This window comes from Macrobrachium nipponense, chromosome 26 (genome assembly GCF_015104395.2).
Source record: "Macrobrachium nipponense isolate FS-2020 chromosome 26, ASM1510439v2, whole genome shotgun sequence".
NCBI classification, from domain to species: Eukaryota; Metazoa; Arthropoda; class Malacostraca; order Decapoda; family Palaemonidae; genus Macrobrachium; species Macrobrachium nipponense.
Genome location: NC_087215.1, coordinates 50479272 through 50505959, shown reverse-complemented (window position 1 = coordinate 50505959; position 26688 = coordinate 50479272). Strand labels below are relative to the sequence as shown.

The 26688-nt window shown below is 36.0% G+C and overlaps 1 pseudogene; it reads left to right on the top strand.

Moving 5' to 3' along the window:
- LOC135199673 (dnaJ protein homolog 1-like) overlaps nt 1–7190 on the top strand; it is an 8450-nt pseudogene extending 1260 nt beyond the window's left edge.
- Nucleotides 7191–26688: the final 19498 nt, after the last annotated feature.

Below are 26688 nucleotides of genomic sequence, written 5' to 3'. Positions count from 1 at the left end.
AAATAGCTAAATGGTTTTGCAATGGTTGTTGTTGTCATTTTTTATTTTTATTTTTTTTTAAATCATTCGCTAACTTAGTGACGTTGATGTTATTCTTTCATATGATAATTTTTGATAAATTTTTAAACTCTTCAAATGTTTTTAGCTTTTTAATAATATCATCATCATCATTATTATGATGATGATGATATTTTTCAAAATTTATTTCTTTACTCGAAATATAAATAAAATTTTTAGATATATTTTGTTCGTTTATTAGAATATTATTTTTAAATTTATATGGTATATCAAAATCATATGTAACCAAAATTGTATATATCAATTTTCTTTGATTAAAAAATTTCTATTTAATTTCTGTAAAAGGCATGTTACAAAATCCTTTTTTGCTTTTGTGAAGCATTTTATAATAATAATAATAATAATAATATTCATTTTTATCATAATAGTGATTCCAATGATCCGAAAAGACTGAATCTCTCAGTATATTAAAAGGGAGAATGGTTGGTGGATAAATTTTTATAAAAGGGTTGACGAGATGAAGTGGAATAATCATTACATTGTCTTTATGCATTATGATGATGATTATAATATATATGAGTAATAAGAGTTTTTAAAAAGGATGATTACTACTACTACTATATATCTTTTTTAAATTTAAAAAATAATCATAATGATGATGATGATGAAAGTTAAAGTATATAATTTATCCGAACCAGTTGATATAGATTATACTCTTAAGTATATTGTATCGAAACAATACAAGTGTAAAAGATTTCTAATTCCAAATGAAATGGAAAACTTAAATTTAGAAAAAATAAAAGAAATAGAAATGGCAAAAACAGGTATAGATAGCATTTACTTTGTAAAAAAAATTAATTTGAATGATATGAATATTATAGGTCGATATAATAAAAATGGTATAAAATTTTATTTTGAATTTATTAATGATGATAACCATGGATACATGTTTATTTCATCCCTTTTATATTTATTCTATAAGGTATTAGATATGAAAAATATAAATATTAGAGACGAGGCTAATGATAAAATTAATCAAAATGTCATTTCGTTTCTGAAACAAATGGCTGAATCCGATTGTAAAAACAATTTTAACTTTTATTCCAAGTGCGATTTTAATGCATTCTTATATAATTATAAAAGTATAACTAGTTTATAATCATCAGCATCATCATATATTCACGTAAATATGAGATTTTTTAGTTACATTATTTTTATTACGAAAATCTTCACTACGCAGAATGAATTTTCCATTATTAGAACTCGCCTCTTTTTCTATCATCGATGCAATTAAATAATATTTAGGAGGAGTAAAATTATTATTATTATTATTATTCTTTGAAACATTGACATAAATGCGTTTATAAAATGAAGAAAAACAATATGGACAATTATCATTATTATTATTAAAGTTGTAATAATAATAAAAAAGTTTTGGCAAATTATACAATATTTATAAAATCCATTTTTTATATACCGGTAGAACCAAATCTCCCTTTTCTCTTGTATTATTTCCCCTTTTATCGTCGTCATTATTATTATTATTCTCACCACCACCACTACTACTACTCTCTTCTTTTAATACTAAATCGGGACAAGTAGTTTGACATAACCTCGCATTAGCTAAAAGAGCGCCCGGTTTTATTACAACAGTCTTGTTTTGGGATGTATTCATTAAAATTAATTATTCGCTACATTTTTTAATAATCTAATAGATTGTTTAGCTAATGTTTTATCTATATTAAAATATACATTTTTTTTATCATTTTTATGTAAAGAAATTTTCTTTACGATATAGGATATTCCTGTACAGTATTAGGAAGTAAAACAATCTCTCGATGATTTGTATTATAAATTTTTTCCATTTGATCTTTTATTTCAAAAAAAAAAAACTATACCTTACATATATATATATATATACGTATATTTTTTTTTTATAAAAATATTAGAATGATACGATTATATTTACGTATTAATTGTTGAAGTTCGCGTAATAATAAATATCTTCACCATCATCGTTATTATTATTATTATTAACTTTTTTCAATCCGTCATCATTTTTATAATAAAAATTATTATTATTATTAGACATTTTCATTCCATCATTATCATTATTATCATTAGACGTTTTTATTCCATGTCTTTTTAAAATGGCTTGTACTTCATCATCAACTCGCTTAATTTTTTTATTTCGACGATATATTGGCAAAATGGTGGCGAAGGAAATTCGGGTAGCGAACTTAATAAATTTTTCTATCGTTGTGACAATTTTCACTCCCATATACCCAGGGGGGAAAGATTCATTATTATTTTATTATTACTAGTTTGAATTCGAGCAATTCTATTTCCGGTAGTGTTTCTGGAATATTATCATTAAAAGTAAATAAATTACTTATATTTATCGGAGACGTTATCGTCGTCGTCGTTGAAATCTCTGGTAAATGTCGAATAGATAAAAAACCATTTTCATCATCATCAGAAGTAGAAGGTAAGAGGAATATATTTTTTGAATTCATATTTTTATTTATTCAAATAGTTTTACCTGTAAATGTACGATAAATGTAACTGTATTCGTATCTTCATTACAAATGAGATTATAAATGGTCTATTTAATAAAAAGTTCGGGGGGGCCACCCCATCCGTCATATAACAATGCGCGCATAGCCCATCGCCTATACAGTCACCCCTTTCGTCATTTTTCATTTGGGTACCCCTTTCGTCAAAAGTTTTTAATTTCTACAATGCCTTCGTAATTCACATTTTTTTTCGTCGCACGTGGTTATTTTTAAACATTTTATTAATTAAACATTGCGTTTTCTATAACGCTTGGCATTTCGGGTATATGTGAAAATGTTGATTAAAAGTATATTTTAACTTTAAAAGTGAATAAATTTGGGCTAGTAATACTGGAAAAATGATTGATACGATCCATGTTTACGCCATTACGTCTATAATTTTGATATAACTTTGCGTGGCAATATGTTTTCTACCAATTTGTGCGTGGGTAATATGTCATGGGCAAGAATGACAAACATACTATTACGATCACTTCGGTAAAGGTATTTGATACACTTTACAATCTAATGGTCAAACATTAGAGACACACATTTAATCCGGCACTCTTTTATATAATGCATCATATCAATGTAAAACGATTCTTCAGGGCCAGTACGGAAAAGGCTCACGGTTGGTACAATCTGAATTAAATTTATAAAACCATTTATCGTCAAATCTTGATCGACAGAAAAATGAATATCTAGCTGAAGGAATACTATCTAAAACTGTATCCCCCGACCATCCCCGTTTCTCCGCCCATTCATTTATCTTTCTTAAATCATTTACATTAGTAGGTTTAGTAAAAATATCAAAAATGACGTGTTTACCGAGTTTTTGTTTTACCTTGTATACATAATCCACATCGCTACATGATTCTCCGGTACGAATACCAATACGATATGTTGAAAATTGTCAGTCGCGAGCTCGGCATCGAGTAACTCAAAAGTGCCACGTCTATCAAGTTCCAGTTCAGTGTTATCACTAGTGGCTAAAGATACCGTTTTAACTAAATTTAAAATACTTTGACCGTCTAAAATTGTATCAGACGTATCATGATTGGGAATATTGGTAAATAATTGAAATAATAATTTGTTATACAATTGTTGTTGGTCGTCTTATTTCCCCACGCCGCTGCTTTGGTCTTATTCATTGTCGCTTTTTTGATTGAAAAATGAAAATTGTCTTCATATATTTTGTTTGGAAATTAAAAAAATTATTTTTAAAAATTTGTAATATCGTGCCTAATAATGTGTACTAATTATTATATTATTTTATTTTATCACATACAGATCATTTTTTTTTCTCTCAATTAATTAATCGTCATATAACAACAGCAGCAGCAGCAGCGACAGTAGTAGTAGTAGTAGCGTACATTTTATTTTTTTTAAAACCCTTTCTCACTTTAGAATGTGCAATTGAAAACTACTACTACTATTTTTTTTTCCTCAGTCGAACTATATATATATAGATATATATTTTTTTTACAAATAATAATAAAAACAATGTTTATCATCATCATCATCTCATTATTATTATTTTTTATTATTCTTTTACCTATTATTTTTTTTTATTTAAAAAAATAAAAAAGAATCGATTCTTCTTCTTAATTAAAAAAAGATAAGATAACCAATGACAAAAAGGGATGAAATTAAAAGGTTTTATACCAAGAAAATGAAAAGATATATTAAAAATATAACAAAGGGTATGGGAATAGTTTTAGATAAAAATGTTATTAATTACATTTTGAAAATAATCTTAGCATTCAATGTAGTATTTGTCACACGGAGCATATATGCGAAAATTATCGACTTGTTTTCGCTTTACATATCATTCCTTTAATGAAAGAATGTCATCATCATCATCATCATCGTCGTCGTAGCGTCGTCGTCCTAAATTTTCTATTTCGACGAAAATCATCATCATCATCATCGCGGCGGCGCACCCTTCTCCCCCGTCGCCGTTGCTCCTAGATAGGCAAAATACGGGAAAATCTATACAAAACGTCTTTTTTTGGTCGAGATTGATGATGATAATAATAATAATACCGTCACGGAATTGATAAAAATGTTAAATTTTAAAAAAGATTCACATTTTCAAATTTTTGTTTTATACAAGTTTTTTAAAAAAAGTATAAAAAAATGCGTAGCGAAATCAGCACAAATGTTTTTGAAAAAACCATCATAAAATTATTTGCTCATTTGAAGATGAACAATATTACATTATTTTCGAACTAAAATTCGGAATAATAATAATAATAATAATAATAATAATAATAATAATAATAATAATTAATTTTTTTCATTTCATTTAAACATCGTCGAGGATGGAATCCACCGTTCGGGTATATTCGTAAATTAAATTGAACAAACCCTTTTCGATTATATGAAGACGGAGGAGTTTTGTCAGGTTTTTTATTTTCATCACGTTATCATCATCATCATCATCATCCATGATTATTTCATCATCATCGTCATCATCATCATTACCGTGTAACACACACAACAACGGTTCGGAAATAAAACTGTCGGAAAAATATTCGAAAAGATCTTCTAGCTCGTAAGTGGAAGGGCTGTATGGGGCAATGTTGGGAGGATTAAAGGTGTAAGTAAATTAAATAGCTGTCGGAAAAACCCATGATCTTTTTTCGAAATCGTTTCTAAACAAGTCGTCGTCGTCGTGCGTTCGTTGTTGTTGTTGTTGTTTGCCAAAAGGCTTTTTATAAGGTAGTACGCTTGAAAACGATGATTATTATACGATATTAACACGACATTTTCCGGTAGATATTCGATGAATTGCGATAATCCTTCTGTTAAAGAAACGGCGGTGGTGGCGGCGGCTTTCTGGCTCAACAACGCGACGTTCTTTAATCTATTATTATTATTATTCGATTTTGACGACGATGATGATGACGACGACGATGATGGTGGCGACGGTGGCTTAATGTGAATGGAAAAGTAATCACTTTTTTCTTTTCTAATATCATCTCGGCGGAATGTTAGTTGAACAATATCGCCGTCTTCATCTGTAAAATATATAAAAAAAAACCTGTAACTTTTATTTTTTAGATAATAATAATAATAATGTACTAGTCGTAGATAGATGATGAAAATTTTTTTTTTGTCTGTTTGTTTGGGCTCACTTACTTACTTACTTACTTACTTACCCCAAGAAGTAGTTTCGACTCCAAAAACGATAATCGTCGTCGTCGTATTCTTCATCATCAGCATTAATTATTATTATTATTATTGTCGTTGTCCTTAACCTTTATTATTATTATTAATTAATAAATAAATAAATGGATCCCATGCGGTGTGGTTGTACGCGCGCAGAGAGAGAGAGAGACACCCTCTCCTGGTAGTTGTTTACTTATTTGTATACATTTAAGCTAAACGATTTTAGGAAAATTTAATACATCATTTAAGTTAAATAATAATACGAAAAAAACCATTAGGTCTAATTACATTTTTCCTACCCGTTAGACCTAAAAGGCCATTTTACTTAATGGTTACAACATATATATATATATATATAGTATACTATAATATATATATATATATATATATATATATATATAATATATATATATATATATATATATATATATATATATATATATATATATATATATATATATACATATATATATGCATCACTTCATGATGCTTGCTTTTTAAAACTAATTTTTCCATTAATTTTCTACAATAAAAGTACAAATAGATTAAAATGGAAGAAGCAAAGGGTTATTTTTCACTACAAAACTCTTGTGTTTGGCTCACGGCTGATTTTACCTTCAGATAGCTGCGGCACATTAGTGCCACGGAAAATTAGCTCGAATTCGTTTCACTGCCAAATAAATCATAAACACTCCCAGAATTTTGCCTGTGAAGGGAATGACAGCTTAATGTCACCATAAATCAGCTTAGTGTCACAATAAATCAGTATAGATTTATCCTCCTTGTGATATAGTTCGCAGCTCTTCATTCTTTCAAAAATTCTTTCCCAAAGTCACAGCAAATACAACAAGGCGACATTGGAACACTCCTTCAGAATTCCCTCAGGATTCTAGACCTAGCATTAGCATCAGACGAGACCAGGATGCTGACAGTCCCTAAGACTATTGTGAGTGTCCCTGTCCAATTCCATGTAAACTCCTTTAATAACCTCTAGCTGCATTTGGTTAACCTCCCTCTGGATTAAAGGACTAAGCTCTCAGAAAGGAAAATGAAATGAAGATTTCTTAGAGATAGCTAATACCTGGATAAGACATCAGCTTTGAGGTAGTCTATCTTCCAGTTAACTTGCATGAATCAGGATAGGAGAATGAGAATGCCTTAAGCAAAGACTCTGGATTACAGAACTAAGGCACTCAAAGTGAAAGGGCTAGAACCTAGCATTGTGGGTCCATTTTGATCCATTCCGTCCTCCACCGTTCTCATAGCCTCTGATGATAGTCACCTTCATATGTTGTATGTCTCCTTGATATATGGATTACTCTAAGGGGACTAGAGTATGATTTGTATTTCATTTCACAGAGCAGTTGCCCTACATCAGGAACTGGACTGGACCTGGGTGAGGCATGCAGGACTGGCAGGAGCACAGTCCAGTACTGGTGTTAGGTGCAGGTATTTGATTGGTTGCTATTCCCTGGATAGAGTGCTGTAGGGCAGGAGGGGGTGGAATCTGCCACCCCTAGCATGAATCTTGGATTCCATTTTGCTCCAAGGGGTGAACAGGGGTGTGCAATCGGCAAAGACAGGTCGTAGCATGGCCCGATGCAGAGTAAGGTCCAGAAAGGCTTGGTTTTTCTCCTACAGGTTCTCCAGCGAAAGAGTTTGACTCTGCGTCCCATTTCTCAAGGGCATGGAAGGAGTCGTAGATGGCCAAGGTGGTCTCTTCAATTTCATATTCCAGAGGTAGGAGGAGATGACCCTGTTTAGTGCGACGATTGATCCAGGGACTCCGGATTGGGTTGGATGTCATCTAGTTTAGTGGGGAACGTTACCCCCACTTTTATGAAAACCTCCCACACCTGCTGGAGGGGAGTTTTTGTCTTGAGCAATCAGCCCGGGGCGTCATTCGGAGTATCTCCAGTATAGAGCTAGTCCGCATCCATGTCAGATGGCTTGCTCAATCCCAGCACAAAAGTATTGTTAGCTCTGGGCTCATCACATCATTTCTCAGTAAGCATTCCCTCTGATCTTGTAAATCACTAAGTTGGCAAGAAAATTCTTCTTGTGGAATGGTGGGGCTTGGCACCACCAAGCTGTCTGGAGGTGTCAAAGCCTGCGTCCCCTGAGCGTCCCCACTGGCACTAGGGGCACTAGGTGAAGTTCCTCAGTGTATGTGTCATGTTGGGAAATTGGAAATCCTGCCAGGGCAAAGTTTGAGCTGGATTCACTAACTGAATCATGTCTATAAGGTCTGTCAGGACCATGTCTTCATTGGGGGTCCAGATGGGAGAGTCTAGCATCTGACCCAGGTATTCATTGACCTGGTTTTCTTTAGGAAACAACCTAAGAGGAGGAGAGGTTCCCTCATCTTTAGGCACTATTGAGTCAGCCTGAAGGATTTTGTGGCTTTCCACTGGAAAGTAGGGAGGCGGTTCTCCAGACGCTAAACCTGGCGTGATATGCTGTTGGGTACCTGGGATGCTGGGAGAGAGCTCATAATCATGGAGGGCTGGGCTGGTGCCACATAAAGGGGGCCAGCTATGGGTGGCACTGGGATGTATGGCCGCCCACTAGAGGGTTGCCATGCTTGTTGTTGAAGTCAAAGGTCCAACCCTGGTTTACCACTCCCTGAACCATATCCTCAGGGGTGCCAATATGTCATGCATACTGCATGTACATACAAGATGCTTCTTCAAATGTCGCCATCTTGGATATTCTTGGTGCTGGAATTAGCGGAGGGAAAAGGCTGATTGCAATGCTAAGTTCATGATGTGGACATGAAATGTCCTTAGAACTTTATTGCATCCTCCTCATGCATAGATGATCTCGTGTGGATCGAAACTTCTCTATATCACGAGGGATTCGTAGAAAGAGAGAGAGAGAGAGAGAGAGAGAGAGAGAGAGAGTGCCAGTAATGGTGGCATTGAGCTCCAAAGGACATACTAGGCCTGGTATTGGGTCATTTGCTGCTAAACCAGCCTATGTCCCAACTTTTCTGAAGTACGGGCTTGATGTATCTTGTAGAACTGAGTAGTAACCTCTAGAACACACAATGGGTAGAGGGCGAGTGCCAGCAATAGTGACACTGGCTTTGGAGAGAATGTTATGCACTCATGTGGTTGCATAGCAGCTGATACACTTGTGTAGTGTGTAGTAATTGCATGTGTGTGATGCGTAGAGTTGATCTCCCCACTAGCTAAGTAGAAAATTCTAGTCATGATGCTGAGGATCTGCTACACAAGACACTCCTCTCCATGTGCTCAGGTAATGTTCACTGTGGAACAGAAAGTCTCAAACTGCTTGTGACAGAAACAGCCGAATGGTCCTACTTAATACCTTAGAAGTCCTTGAGTCACGAACAATGAGCTTGAAGGAGTTTACTCCAAGAGAGCCTTCTGGTGTTCCCTCAACCAGAGTCTCTGCAACAACTCTGAAGGAATGTAGCTTCAACAAGTTTCATTAATAGCCCAGACTGTGTATGTGTCGAACAGACACAAAACAAAACTCAAAATGGAAAGTGCAGCGAAAGATGAAGTGAGTCGTAAAAGACCCAGGCTTTAAAAAAATCTTAATCCAAAGATGGTCAAGAGACAGCTGCAAGATACTACTGACGTGATAGTATGTAATTATGATGGTATAATATTATTGCTGCACCAAGACTTTATATATTCCTTTATAAATTGTATGTAACAATTATCTTTCCCTACTTAAGGTAGTTTATAAATTCCAGTGAGAAACATAAATTAGATTTTATTTCTATCCTCTAGTAAGAGCGTACTTCATGTACGAGCATCCTCAGCAAAAAATAGCAAAATTAAAATTGAGCAAAAGTGAAAGGACTGTACTTTAAACTGACAGCACAACTGTCAGAGGCAAGGTCAATACCATGCAAGGTTTGTTATGATTCTGAGCAGGTAAACAAAACAGAGAAGGGTGGTTGGCCGGCCATCAATCAGGTAGGATAACCTCAATTTTACTATGAGACTACTCTATCATTGCTCACAGATTTACTATGCAAAGTGTGTTATTTACATTAATCCTTGAGCAAACTTAAATTAGATAGTTCAGAATCAATTAAAAGACAAGCATGTTGTATATTGAAGTGAAAGTCAGTCAATCAGTGAATGCTAACAGAAAGAATAAATATGAAAATTAGGTGACGAGTTGTGATGTTTTATGAATGAATGAGCACATGAGTTTCTGCAAGTGGATGGGATGACTGCGTGAGTTGTCAGAAAGGATTATTTCAGTCATAGTTACTTTGATACTATTATTGGAAATTGCACTTTCCTGACAGAATAAACACTATGCAATGTTTATGAATTGTTTATTATCACTTTCCAAAGCACTAGAGAATTGATGTCTTGACGTATACTGAATAAAAAGAGTTAAAAGTACTAAGTTAGCGTGAATGCAAACTAACCTCACATGAGCAGAGAGGAGTATAAGAATGGTTGACACTATGAAAGGCAGCTAGGTGTGAGGTATAAAAACACACAAACTTATTGCAAAAGAGTAGAAAACTCTAGAAAATACTTAATGTGAATATTGTGGTCAACAGGTGTTAGAATGCTTGCAAGTGTTCATAAGATTGTGCTAAATGGTAAATTTATGATTTTAAAGTTAAGCTACCTGAATGTATTGTAAGAAGTTAAGTTTCAAGGGGAATTTCAATGACTTCTAAGATTACTGCTTGCAACAGAGGTCCAAGGAATTCTGGCAAGGTTACCACAGTTGCATGCCACCCGCAGTTTTCTTGGGTCCAAGATGTAATATTTACTGTTGATTTGACTAAATCAGTGACTTGGATCAACTTAAATGCCTTTTCAACAGGGCAACTTAATCACTGACTACGATGAAGCAACATAATGGGGCAGTGAACAGAATACTAAGGTTTTGCAGAAAAAGTGTACTAAGCTAACAATTTGGTTCAAAGAAACACTGTGTGTCCAATAAAATAAAGCATAATTTCACTAAAAATGCAAAGATTTTAAGAGTGCTTTCCATAGAACCATATGGCACTGTCTCTCCTATGTTAAAGGGTCACAAAGACTAATTAGTGCCACACTATGTACAAATGGATGTAACCAATACAACTAGAATTAGCTTCTAAAATTAACACGTTAACAGTTAGTAGGATTTCCTTCAAAGGGCCTGACAAGACATTATGGTGAAATGCACCACTCTATACAGTGTCTGTGATCACTTGGAAAATATGATGAGCTCTGGCAATTGTTTCTATTAATACCATTGCTTGACACACAGATAGACACAACAGCATAGCAGGTAAATCTGCAAGAGAGTCAAACTTGCCATGACTGAAGAGAAGTTATTACAAGAATTTACTTTAATAGTGGCATAAGCGCAAAAGCAAAATCTATACGAAATTCACAGTCTCAAGCATATGTTTACAGATTTATGTCACTACAATAAAGGTGAAAGGTGACTGTTCACTGGAATGTAATTGGGAGACAAAATTCAAATAGGAGACTAGAGGAAAATACAGTTCTAGGCACTTTACCTGATTGAGTCAGTGGACTTGATTCTTGTTTTAGAATGAACCAGCAGAAGCAGTCATCAAGGAATGTATGATGTCTTCCCGCTAACAATGAAGGGAGTAGGCAGGTTGTGACTGGAATGGCTGGTTGCACAAGGGCCATAGTGAGTGGTATTTAGTAAGGCATAGTGGAGAACTCGTCTGGAATATGAGTCCAAAATGGAAGGGCTCATAGGCTTCTTGCTTAAGTTAAGGTGCTGGGCCTGGTGAGTCTCTCACAACTCGTTCTGGACAGTGGGGTCCAAAGATACTTACAGACATTGGGTATAGCGGCAGAGCCTTGCTGTCGCACTGATGTCCTCCTACTGTACTGATTTCCAAGGGTGATGTAGGGCGTTTTTATTCTGGTCTGTGGTCACCATCTTGGATGTCTTCCAATTGGTGGTATGCATTGTCCTATCTCCAAAGCAGACCGTCATAATCCTCTGGAGGTGCTGGAAGAAAACAGTATTTCGACAGTATCTCATGTCTTCATTGTTTACAACAAAGGAGGGCATTACAAGGGAGAGAAGGGTTAGAATGGGTGGAGTTATTAGGTGTGAAAGGCAAAGGTCAGGTCAGATCTTGAATGCCGGGGTGTAGGTGTTAACGAGAGTATCGCAATCCTAAGGTGATTGACACAATAAAATGAGCAGTGGAGTGAAAATTGAATCTGTCCTACTTTGCCATGTTGTGAAGTTGGTAGGCCACCCTTAGTTAATAAGCTGTTGCTTCAAAAAAAGACAACAACTTTAAAGTACAGCCAGTTCCCTCCATTTTCCTTAAGTAAAATCTTAACCTCGGCCTGCCCTGTGCCAATATATTATATATATATATATATATATATATATATATATCTATATATATATATATTATATATATATATATTTATATATATATATATATATATATATACTATATATATATATATATATATATATATATTGTGATGGCCTCATTTACAAACAACATATATTTGCAAAATTATCCACCACCAGTATTCACTATACAGGATACGAAATTAACAATAGGTTAAATCATACAACAATACCATAATCCAACGTGTGCAAAACTACTTCAGGGGCGAAAATAAACACTATGAGAAAAATTACTTAATTTAATACTTAAATATAAAGACAGAAATGACACCTGAACCTCTAAATACACAAACAATATGAAAACCAATTATACTCCAGAAAGGAGGAGAAAGGCCAAAAGAAAGAATAGCCTAACAAATATACACTAATATATCCTAAGGTGGTCCTTGAAATATAAAGCCGTGATCTCCTCAAATTAAAGAGCTCCTCGTCTGGAGACTAACACAGGGTGGGTGGAAAATAAGGGCCCAATCACAGCGCTGGCTATACTTCCATTAACACACGGGCCATGATCTAAACAAATTGTCGTGTATATAACACTTATATAGGGGGTATAAAAACCGTACCATTGGACAGCGAGGTCCCCTTGGCTTTAATAACTGGACCAAGGGCGTAGCAGGATGAACAGAAGATAAATCCTGAAGCTGCAGGCAAGTGCAGATCCAATATGTATGTGAAAGGGCTGTTGCCTTGTATAATAAGGCGCCCTATGAGGTTACGTTAGACTTGCGATAATCTTGCGCTAAGTCGGTTGGTTTTGCACTTCCATACTCATTGGAGTGTCTTGGGGTTTGAGGATAATTTACGAAGTCAGTATCTTCTTTCGTTATGACGACGGAGATGTTTCAACTCATGATGATATCTTCTTTCTGATGTGAGGTTTCGAGTAGAAAACACGAAGTATAAAAAATACATCTATTCTTCTAAGATTACATGATGAATATCAGATAGGATTGTACAGGTCTGCCAATGATGATGGCTAATTAAAATCTGCATGATGAAGCTTAGGTAAAGATGTACAGGTCTTCTAATGACGATGGCTTGATCCCTTCTGCCAATGATGATGGCTAATTAAACTCTGACTACCATCTCGGTTACAAATCATAAAGGAAGCAGACAGTAGCTCGAACATACGAACATACATACAGATGACATAGTTACAAATCACGTAGGCCTTTTGAATTATAGGTCGCGGTAGTTGTCTCAAGCAGGAAGCTTGGACTAATGTTTTCAAAACAAATGAAGGACCACAGGTGACGGCACGTCATCTTAGCCTACTTTATTGTATACGTCATCTTAGCATACTTAATCGTCTCTGGTCTGATCACATTCCTGCAAGTCATAGTTTTAGTTTTTATATTTATGGAATAACATTCCATATTTTTATTATGTAACACTTACATAAAAGCTCGGTCGGCTACAAAATTAACCACTGAATATTACTCAAGCTTGATTTGCATTTGACTAATAGGAGTGTGATACAGACACTATGTGAATATATAGAGATATATAGAAAATACTTATGAGTGAAAAAAAAAAATTCATGGTGTACACAAATACAGATTCAAGTAATAAGTTATAAGACATATGCATATGATGATATTCGTAAATAATAGTGATCATGTGAGATATAATGATACAGTTTTTCACTTCAATTCATTAAGATACATATGCTACAGAAAATACTAATGTACTCTGATAATTGCAAGGGATAAAGATTAACATGATAAAAATCATATTTTAACTGATAAAAATCATATATGAAATGATAAAAATCATATAGTAATGATTTAGTAACTGATTTATTAATTTTTATGCTGATTCATTGATTTTTATGCTAACTTTTATAAAACTGGTTCATTAATCCATATACTAACTCATATATAACTGGAGTTATTGGTAAGATAAAAGGTAACAGATTGATTATAGGCTACCTGATTTATTTATACATATGTATATGGATTCATATAATTATGATCAATATATGTGTGCACTTGATACAACTGATTAATATAAATGACTAATCTAAGTGATTAATCTAGGTGCACTTTAAATAGATTCCTAGTGATTACATGCTCAGATATATTTCGATTCTGTTATTTATGATAATTTATATATATAGGATACATGATACTTTATATATAGGATACATGACCGAGGTTATATCTACTGCACATTCTAGTGTTTCGAACAACTTTTCGTCCATTACACAGTTCCAGACAACCACCTATAGCCAAATGAAATGGCCAATTCCAGATGGTTAAAAACAAGGGGCATTGCCTGGGCAGGGTCCAACGTTCTTTTTTGTGCTCATACTTGTCCTCTGCATCCTATGCCATACGAATACGTTCGCGATGAATAAAATCATCCCCAGCACAAGTCCTGCGCCAGCAACGTAGAGTTGAATATCCTCTTGGTCGTAATTGTCGGAAGTATGTCCCTTTGTAGTCGATTTCTGACAGCCGCCGGAGCATTCCGCATTAGAATCGAGATTAACGATGGGATACGGGTGTCGGTCCAAGAAGTCCACGAAATAAGCTTGTTCACTTGTGATGGTGCTTATTCCCTTTCACATTGTAGGCGGTTGATACTTCACTGCAGTCGTCCGCAGCGACGAACGGGTTTTTGAAGTTGCGATGTGAAACTCTCGTACTACAGGATACTGTAACCAGGTTCCGTTAATTAGCCTGTAAGTGAAATTATATTTGTCACAAGGGCAAAGTAAATTCAGACAACATCTAAATATGGGAGGGAGAAAGCCATTAAGAACCAGACTTAACCCACATGAATTTGCTGATATTTTATGGAATTCAAAAGAGTCAGCTGTACAAACTTTTTTTTATCCATGGCATTATAACAATGAGTGAGCCTATCCAGGTCTATGATGACTGTAAAAATATCCATAATTATAAAAAATAAACAGATATCAATACAAATCCCAAAGAAAATTCGATATTACTGATAGTAAGTTATTAGACAAAGAAGTGTGAAACGGAGCTATTTGTAAGATTGCCAGGCAACATAAGAGTCAAAGAGAATATTAATCATGATTCTGTATTTCTCTATGCTTACTGAAATTAAGCTGTGATAAAATCCGATCCTATGTGCCCCTAACAAAAGTTTCATATCGAATTTTCTCGCGCGCATCCTCTGAGGTTAATTTTTAGGCAGGAAATGCTATGAAAGAACCCACTATGTAACTCATTTCTATATAAACTGGTTTTTTCAAGAAAATGTGACATTTTCCAATGAATGTGATTTACTTGAATTGTAATAGGCTAATGTTACAAGTAAATATTTCATATCTATGACTTGATACTTCTAAATGTCCGTTTACCAATGTCATAAGCGGATTTATTGACTCTAATTGTATATGAGGTTCAGAAAAAAATTAATTCATTTTGATGTTATAGAAATTCTGTTTGCTTATTTTGTTCATTAATTTTAAAACGATTGCAATTCCTTAACTAAAGTTGCATTGCACATACAGATAGACACTTGTACCCAACGACCTGCATTGCCCATGAGAAGTTCGTGCTAAGCATTCCTCTCTCCAGCCAACCTGCTTTGCAAGCGGTTTATTGAGGTTAAAAGGAACAATGATGATTCGGCAAACGCGCCAGGCACCTTCAGGACTGATGACGTCATCACCAGCTTAAGAGTTACGTTACTTGCTGTAATAAATACGACTTTAGTATAAATTGGGTATTTTTTGTTTTAATACTCCACCCACACAAGAAGAATGTCTGAAAAAAACAGTACCAAACTTGAAAAATATATTAGTTTCATGTTGGAAATCTGCATGATTGTAAAATAAATGTAATTATGTTAAATTAGATATTCCTTATTCAAACTAATGAAAAGGGTCTCCATACAAATTCTATATATATTATTTACCCTGTAAGATCCATATAGGATTATTCCATAGATATACATTTTCACTTCTAGATTTCCTGACTTTAAAATCTCTTTTATTTTATTTTATTTTATTTATTTATTTTTTTAATTCTTTTTCATTGACTACGAATATAAATCACCGGGACAGACAATATGTCAGTAGGTTTTGATATGTGTTTGAACTTTTAGATTATTTGTCATTAATATCCCTAGAATACTGAATGGACTACTAAACAAAAATCATTCAAATCTTTACGCATATATATTTGGATATTTTATTAACCTATGGTTACGTTTTGCTTATTGATTTTATCATGATTCCTTTTTTATTATAATTTGTAACCCTTCCGACTTCTTACGGAGTGTATTATATCGGCTCCACTTGTATCCATATTTTTATTTTATTTATTTATTTATTTATTCATTTATCTATTTATTTATTTATTTATTTTTTATATTTGATAAATTAATGGTTGGTTTGAATATGTGGAAAAGTATCCTAAGGCTACTTGCGGTATCAATTCTATAGATACAAGATATGATAAGGTATTTAAAACCGCGAGAACCGCTATAATCCAGTTCGGATCCAATATCACGAATGTAACTCGTAAGACATTGACACTTTCTTATTTATACGTTCTACCAAACCTATTGGCTCTCGGTGACAAAATGTATTATTTGTTTTCTTATGCAAAAGGAATTCACACACGTGTTAAGGAGATTATTATTGATTTACACCACCCGAGTCAGAGATTATTATGTGTTGAATTCCATGTTTACTGATTTAGCACTCATAAATATTCCTAGCGCACTCAATTGCGGTGTTTGTTTTTTAGTGCTATTAATCATATATAACGTGTCAAGGGAACTATTAACGCTAAGAGGTGTTTATTTCCTCTGTCAGACTCGTAACTCTGTTAATAATTCTACGTGTATTCTTTCAAGGATTGATTTGGCAAGTGATAGGCCTTTAAACTGACAGGTGTCTTAGTGTGTCCCTTGTTTTTATGACACGTGTTACAATTAGTTATGTGCTTTTTATATCTGTAAGCATTGTAGGCCAGTAAAATAGTGATTTGGCTTTCTGTGACATAATAGAGAACCCTGGATGACGGAATGCAACCAGTTTAGGACGATTGGTGTGAAAGAGATTACTACTACCTGGTCGTTAGTCACCTGCTGTGTTCTTCGGGTTTTCCTCGTCACAGACCTACATATAATATTACATTTGATTACATAATTCTGATACACATACTTTAAATATACTTTTGCTTTAGGGTTTCCGTTCAAAGTGTTTATTGTTTTGCTTAGCTGCTGACCTTGTTTCTGTTTGAAGTGTTTATTGTTTTGCTTAGCTGCTGGCCCTTGTTTTGTTCAGTTTGTAACAGTTCAGCGTTCCAACCCAGGTCTTCAATGTTCCCGATCTCTTGGGTTAATGAATTTTCTTGTTTAAATACGGTTTCAACAATAGGCACGGATGTTTCTATATCTTTTATTCCAAATAATGGTTCTTTGCAGTATGGTGCGGGTTTGCGGGATAATGCGTCAGCTATGATATTTGCTTTCCCAGGTAGATATTGTATCTTGGCTCCAAAGACCTGAATGATCATATGCCGCCGAGTTCCTTTGGGACTGTGATTAAAGCCTTTGAAAAACTCAGTAAAGGACTTATGGTCAGTAAGGACTTTAACAGGATAGCCGTAAGTTATGAACTTAAAATGTACTAGTGAGTTTACGATTCCATAGCCCTTCCTCGCCTATTACTGCATATTTACTTTCAGAGGGCTTTAGTTTATGTGAATAAAAAGCTATAGGAAAGAACTGTTTATCATATTGCTGAGGTAGTACCCCTCTTACCCCTTGGTCTGAGGCGTCTGTTGCAATAAAAAAAAAATCCTTATTTAAATCAGGGATTTTTAGGATAGGTTAACTGCATAATTACAATTTTAAGATATCGAACGCCTGTTGATGCTTTTAAGACCATAATAAATCTATGCCCTTCTTCATAAGATCTGTTAAAGGAGCTGCTATGATATGCTATGAAGAGTTACATATTTACATACGATTGTAATACCCACTACAGCGCAAAAGTGCTGTATCCCCCTTACGTTAATAGGTACCGGAAAGTTATGAATAGCCGACACCTTACCATGGACTACTTTAAGACCTTGACTAGACACATAAAACCTAAATAAACATGTTCAGTTTTTTAAAACTCACATTTAGATATTTTACTGAGATTATTTGTCTTAGTCTCTGTAGCACTAGCTCTTGTTTATGTGAATGTACTTCTAAGGTATTAGAAAAGATTACAAGATCAACCATATAGGCATGTAGGGATATCCCTAAAAGTCTCCAAACACTATATTGCAATTGGGGGGCAACGTAAGCCGGAGGCATACATAAAAATTGATAATGTCCCCTGAGTGTGCTTAAAACGGTGTATGGGGTACACTCACAGAGCTAATGGTATTTGGTGAAAGCCTTTAAGTAAGTCCAAGCTGGTGAAAAATTTATTCTGACCTAACAAAGATAAGATATCGTCGGTACATGGCACTGGAAAACGATCGGGAATCGTTTCCTTGTTTAAGCGACAGAAATCTACGCAGATACGCCAAGTCCTATCTTTTATGGCATGACGTTAGAGGAAAAAATTATATGCGCTATTTGATTTCCTAATGACTCCTATTATTAACATTTTTTCAACTTCATCATTACTCTTTATTTTGAAATTTCATTGGGAGTTTATACAAAGGTACGTATATAGCTTTATGTTTGTCCTTAGACCGTATTTAGTATTCGATGACATCCGATTCCCCCAGAGATCACTCACTAGTGGAGAAACATCCTGGTATTCAGATAAAAGATAAAAAAAATTTCTGCTGAATCACCTCTGCTTGAATGACTTTACAGATATTACTTTAGATAGCGTATAAGAGGGATTCCTCTACGACTGGTTGAGCGTGATTAAAAATTAGCAACAACAAAAAATGCGATCTTTATATGTATAGGTTTTGTGGATTACTAGATTAACTTGTTGCTGTGAGTCAACCGTGTATAGGGCTTTGTTCGCGGAAATCATTATATTTCAGAGTGTCGGGAAGGATTAAAATTTCAGATCCCAGCAAAGTCTTTTTACACGCACTAAGACATTCGAGGGTGCATGTGTCTCTAGATTTTGCGTGCAAACTGCGACTGCGGTTGTGGGAGAATTCTGTTGGGTCGTTGAACAATATCACGATTAAATGAGACAAATGATTGGTTCCTTTATATAAGTTATTATTTGATTAACTGTCTCTTTTTGTTCAAAACGGATTTTAATATGTTAGAAGGTTTATAGAATTTCCTTTGATAAACACGCCTTATTTGGCAGGAAGTAAGATAATGTTTTGTATACCCATAAATGCATATCTTACAATTACACTTGATACAGATCAATGTTTTTTATAACTATAGAGGTATCTGTAAGCGCTCGCTTATTGTATTAAAATCACAAGAACCTGCTCTGATTACTTGATACGGTCGTGATTCATAGGAAAATTCCTTTTTAATAAAAAAAGGTATTGGCATGAATGATCCAACATCGCTTTTCCCCACTCTGCTAGAGTCGCTTATTGAGTGGAATGTGCTTTGTTTTGAACACTCGGCAGATTTAACTGACCCTGACCGTTTGACTAGATGACACAGTAACCAAGTTTGCTTAAGCACGATTTGTTTGTTTCTGATTTTTTAGGGGTACTGTTTACCTATTTCTTTTTATAATAATTAGGATTCTTCTCTTTATTACCAACGGCAACGTATTGTGTGTTTTTAGCATTCTGTTGTTGGTTACGTATAAAGCAACGAACGTATGAATGACTTGAACTATAAAGAATTGAGCGATTATTATTAAAACAAGTTATCTATGGCGTTATTATTAACTATTTGTACTTGCTGTTGTTTACTTCATTCTTTGCTAAAATTTGAAATAGTGAGGGATCCAGGTCAGCGCATATCGACATTTTTTTGTTAATTTGTTTATATGAATGTTAAGTATGTTAACCTAATGAAAGTTTTTATAGACTGTTATTCCTTGCAATCCAGCTGTATTTTTTAAAGTTAAGTTGAGTCATTGAGGTTCGATATTTTATGCATATAACTCAAAAAACTCAAGGCTAAAACTGCGATCGGGACTTTGCAAAAGGAGCTTTTATTGTTTGACCCAAAATAGTGTTACCTCTAATTTATCCATATTTGTACGGGTGTTCCACTTGTTTTTGTGTGTTTTCTTATCACTACGGTGCCTAACTACCCTATCCTTGTATCTGTATAAATACAGACATCCACTGCGTAAACACATATTCACTGTTTAATATGATTTGTTACGTAAAGAATTAATAATCCCCCAAAATTATTATGATATTTTAGTAGAACTTCTGGAAACAGAAACTCAAAGACAAAAACTCGCAGTAGCGAAATCCCAATGATGTAGATAATATCTGTAAAAAAGTAAGATTAAGAATGTCTCGTAACTTCAGCCACAGGAATAACGAAAATTCAACCTGTAAAGGAACACATTCAGTTATCCAATATGAATAAAACAAAAAAAAAAAAAATTGTAATTAGCTTGATTTTGTGGGAAGTCACGGTGTTCCGATAACGACACACGGCCTTGGCCTTCCTTCTCTGTTTAGCGGATGACCTGGTTTGGCTTGAGTTTCCCCCATGCGTGTTGTTTGTTTGTTGAATGATTCGATTCCTTGAAGATCCGATGCTGCAGACGCGTTCGGTTTGTTTCTTGAAGTGCCGGAAACGCTCAATAAACGATGTTTTCTTGAATGATTCTAATAAGAGACGAAGCTTGCGTTGCCGTAGGAAGAAGACACGTCGGGTTTGTTTCTTGAAGTTATGTACTGCTGAAATCGCTCACTAAACGATGATACTAAGTTGCTTGAAGAATCTCTTGCTTTCGTCGTCGTTGACTTCTGATATGATACATTATTCGTTATTCTTCGGAAGACGTTGAAGAGTTCTTCTTAGACGCTGCCACCAATGAAAGGGCTGTTGCCTTGTATAATAAGGTGCCCTATGAGGTTATGTTAGACTTGCGATAATCTTATGCTAAGTCGGTTGGTTATGCACTTCCATACTCATTGGAGTGTCTTGGGGTTTGAGGATAATTTACGAAGTCAGTATCTTCTTTCGTTATGACGACGGAGATGTTTCAACTCATGATGATATCTTCATCCTGATGTGAAGTTTCTAGTAGAAAACACAAAGTATAAAAAATACATCTATTCTTCTTAGATTACATGATGAATATCAGATAGGATTGTACAGGTCTGCCAATGATGATGGATAATTCAAATCTACATGATGAAGCTTAGGTAAAGATGTACAGGTCTTCTAATGACGATGGCTTGATCCCTTCTACCAATGATGATGGCTAATTAAACTCTGACTACCATCTCGGTTATAAATCATAAAGGAAGCAGACAGTAGCTCGAACATACGAACATACATACAGATGACATAGTTACAAATCATGTAGGCCGTTTGAATCATAGGTCGCGGTAGTTGTCTCAAGCAGGAAGCTTGGACTAATGTTTTCAAAACAAATGAAGGACCACAGGTGACGGCATGTCATCTTAGCCTACTTTATTGTATACGTCATCTTAGCATACTTTATCGTCTCTGGTCTGATCACATTCCTGCAAGTCATAGTTTTAGTTTTTATATATATGGAATAACATTCCATATTTTTATTATGTAACACTTACATATGTAGGATGTAAGTATCCTCAAAGCAGGAATCAGTATCAAATCAGCAGTAAAGCAAGTCAATGAAGTGCCCAGGTGACGGTCCAGAGAACAGCTGTCTCAAACTCCAATAGGAGTAGTACACTACCCCTCAGCCACCCTGGGGGTGAGATGGAGCTGGAGCTGGAGAGAGAAGCCAAACACACCCTCAAAACATGAAAAAGACAAAACAGTCATTAGCCAAAACGTTAAACAAATAAACCACCAGAGAGGAGAAAACATTCAATATTTAACCAATAACATTAATCAACTACAATTAAATGACAAGAAGATGACAATGTATATATATAATATATAGTATATATATATATAATATATATATATATATATATTATATATATATATATATATATATATATATATATATATATATATATATATATATATATCTAATAAAAGGAGCCGATAAAAACACCAAAATATAGAGAGAAAAAGTACTATATTTCAGAGACTGCTGTCTCCCTCTTCAGGTATATGAATGAGAAAAGTTTACAGAAAAGGTGGTATTTATACCAAGAGATCCATCCACAAAGCAAACGTAATTTTCTACCGACCCCACCCCTAAAGACAAGACCAGAGAGACACCCAACAATAAATAAAAAATCCTAATTCCCACCTACACAGAATTAAGATGGGTTGACTCAGACCCTCGGAAAATCTAACCATTTTGCATTCACTTACCCAAACACCTTAGCCAAATCCCTGATAAACGTCCAACAAAAGACATCCCCAAGGATACTGGGGTTTACCAAATCCCTTGCCAGGACTGTGACCAATCTTACATTAGATTTACAGGAAAATCACTTCCCCAGAGATTAATACAACACAAACGGTCAGTTAGGCATGGACAACAGAACTCAGCTATTTTCAACCATATAAATGAACATAACCATAGAATAAACTGGAATTTGTCACATATAATTTATAGCAGCAACTGCCGGTACAAGAGTCAAATGATGGAATCGGACTTAATAAAAGAGAGGTAGGTAATGAACATCTCAAAAGGAGCATGGGATTCAGATGTGATCGACAAGATTTTCATTCAGCCAATGCTTAAGAAGAATAAAGGAAGATTATTAGGGGGGGTGACCTACCAAATTGGCTTACCTGTGGATGGATCTCTTGGTATAAATACCACCTATTCTGTAAACTTTTCTCATTCATATATATATATATAATATATATATATCTATATATATATATATATCTGTGTGTGTGTGCATGTGTTTGTGTGTGTGCGTATAGTTCCATTATTTAGACATTTGTTTGAGTGTATTCAATCTTCTCCTACAAACACACGCCATATAGTAAATGCCTAATACTCGATGACATTTTGTCATTCTGAAGGTCGGACATTGTATTGAAGGGTTGACAGGTCAAGATGATCCGTCTTTTGTTGTATCTTTCTTGGGACTGATAATAAGTGGCCCTGAAAGAGGAGGGAGGTCGTCTCCTCTATTGCCCGATTTTCATCATGTATGAAACAAATTCTTTGAGTTGTGGATTGAAGCCTGAAAGAATGAACGGAAGTGTGATGGAGAACTGCATCACTCCCACATCAGCCCCTTTTTTATGATTGCAAGACCCTGAATCTCTTGTACAATATTGATGAAAGTATTGGAGTCTCCTGCCAACCCTCAAATTCTAAAAAGATTTACCCCTCCCCTGGAAGACTGGTTACATCTAGGGGTGCCTGGAGACATCATACCTCTGCTCCGAGGTTACATTTTCCACGACCTCTTGAGGTACCTCGGGGACATCTGTTAGAAGATGAAGAAGTGTACTGATTCTGGTAATTCCTTCTGAAGTTACCCAAGGTTTTGTGAGAAAGGGCGCTTCATAGCAGGATTCCTAAAAACCAAGCATGGTCAGCATTGGACTTGGCCTGATGAACAGCTTGGGTGACTACTCCTTCCCAGGCGTCCTCATGAGAGAGGTTCTTTGAAAGCGGATCTGGACTGAGGAACTTTAAAACCAGAGTATTTTTCATAAAACAGCCCGGAAGTGCGAGCTTCCTCAATTCATATTTCTTTCTAGCGAAGAGGTTGTAGGCTGTCTACCATGGCTGTCAGGGCATCTTCAACAAAGCATAGAGCTGAAGAGTTAGGATCCTCTTTAGGGGTCTGTCTGGTTGGTACTTCCATTAGTTCCTCGTTGGACGAGTTGATTCTCGGCTCTGCCAACGCTAAATCAGAGAAATTTATTTCTGGTAATAGAAATTAATTTCAAGATATAATGTGGTTCGGATCCAACAATAAGTTGTAGGTCCCGTTGCTAGGTGACCAACTGGTTCCTAGCCACGTAAAAATATCTTATCCTTCGGGACCAGTCCTAGGGGAACTGTTAATCAGCGCAGTATTCTGGTAAAACTAGGATATACTAACTTTAGTACTTCCGCTGCGATGGTCATGTTCAATGAGCTGAGGAAGTTCTGATGTGCACCTAGCTCGTCTTGAACAGCATTCTTAGGAAGTGGCTGCAATCTGTCAGAATTGAACAAGACGGCTGGTTCCATGAGAACAAAATTCTCCCCTTTCAAATGTCTTAATGTATTCCGTAGATGTTATGGGAGAAATGGAGTCTTCTTCCCAGGTTTTTTAATGAATCTCTTCCATCTACCTCTGTCCTGTGTCATTTCCTCCCGTACTAGAGTAGGGGACGAAATTCTTAGATGCACGACTACTGCCCTTTCCCCCTTCGAATCTGGAGGATGGAAGGGGCTGTCGTTCCATTTTGATATAGCAGCAAGATCGGGTGTAAGACGATCAAAAAGGGCCTCATAAGCCTGACGGACTGGGATGATGCCCATTGTTTCTTGGAGGAGCCACGTCTCTTTGAACCTGTGCCTCCTGAGAGTTTCTAATTAATGAAATATTCTTCTGGATAGAGGTGGCGTCAGACGAGGAATCATAGTGAGATTCTTAAAGGGATGTTCATCTAGAGTAACAATCCTCTGTTGCATATCCCTAATTGCTCCAAGGATAATCTCCAAGGTATCCTGAGAATTAGCCAGAGAGGGCGGCGCCCCTGAGGCGGAAGGGCTAACTGGGACCAGGAGGCGACTGTGTAAGGGGGGCGGCAGAGGCAATACATTCTTCTTGAGTCACTGCTGAAGAGATGGGGTCTTTGGACGAGCCACCCTTCATAGAACCGTGGGAAGAAGCTGCAGAGGATTGGATGTCGACTTCCACTGAAAGTGTGTGAATCCACGAGATCTAGATTGGTGCTAGATGCCGAGTATGACTTCTTTGGCAGGGCAGCAGACTTAGAAACTTATCATGTATAGGAGGTTCTTTAAAGGCCGCAGGAGAAGGCTTAGAAATTACAGTTGTTGAGATTGCAGTATCGCATCGGGCAGGTTCCGAGATGCATCAACTTCAAGAACTACCTCACGGCAGAGAAGAAGCCCTTGAGGAAGCCACATCCTGTGCAATTGCAGATAAAGACTCCTCTTCTTGGTCATCCATTATCTGCTATAGAGAACACGCATCAAAGGAAAGTCTTCAGGAATAGTTCAGGTAAACAAGACTAAACCTAAAAAATCAACATTTTGAGCAAAGACAAAGAAATTACCGACCCTGGATTGAGATCCAGCAGGAAGAGTCAAATCCAGGCGCAGTATGTGTCTTAAATTCTGATGAACATCATGAACAGTTTTTCCCCAAACTCATAAATTCAGGCAGTAAGCGCCTTAAAGGCGATGATGGCGTCTTCGGTCTGGGTCAAATTATGGGCCTTGTCCCATAGTCCATCACAGTTGCCACAAATTGCTCCATGCACGAGTCGTGGGTTATGTCCTCTGTTGCGTGATTGCATTCACAGCAGGGCATTCTGGAAGAAGGATTTCCTATTGAGTTTAAATCATCAAAAAATCCTTTGCCGCCCAAGGGTGGCATCCCACTTTAGGGCGGCACACCTTAAGGCGGCAACGCCGCAACAAGCATTATTGCAATTATAGCCCCGCTGCCGCAACCGCAGCAAAATGTAACTAGGGCAATCCTAGAGCTGCTATGGAAAGGGGGAGGGGGGGCGGCAGGGTATATGTAATCAAGGTATTCAATCCCTTCAAAGTCCTGCCGCTGCAATTGCGGCAACTGCAGCAAAATGCAATCAGTATAATCCTGCAGCTACTATGAAAAAACAAAGGGGCGGGGGCGTCAGGTAAGGCTGATAAATGGACTAAAGCAATATAAACTGTAGAAAGGGAATGAATAAAAAACATAAAAGAAAAATATACACACACTAGGCGTCATTAACGCCAACGCGGCTGACATTAGCAATCTGAATGTCTGCCGCGTTGCTGAAAACCATTCATGAAATAGTATGCCGCTCAAGTAAATCACCCTCAAATCAAAGGAAGCGGTCCTGCCGCCTTCTTCCACCTATCCTGAACAGATACCTGGTTCAGGATAGATCAGGTATCGCCAACGCGGCTGACATTAGCAATCTGAATGTCTGCCGCGTTACTAAAAACCATTCATAAGATAGTACGCCTCAAGTAAGTAAGTTCAGCTTCAACTCGAAGGAAGCGGTCCTGCCGCCTTCATCCACCTATCCTGAACAGATACCTGGTTCAGGATCGAAGAGGTATATCACCAACGCAGCAGACATTAGCGATCTGAATAACTGCCGCGTGCTAAAAACCATTCATGAAATAGTATGCCGCTCAAGTAAATGCACCCTCAACTCGAAGGAGGCGGTCCTGCTGCCTTCTTCCACCTATCCTGAACAGATACCTGGTTCAGGATAGATCAGGTATCGCCAACGCGGCTGACATTAGCAATCTGAATGTCTGCCGCGTTACTAAAAACCATTCATAAGATAGTACGCCTCA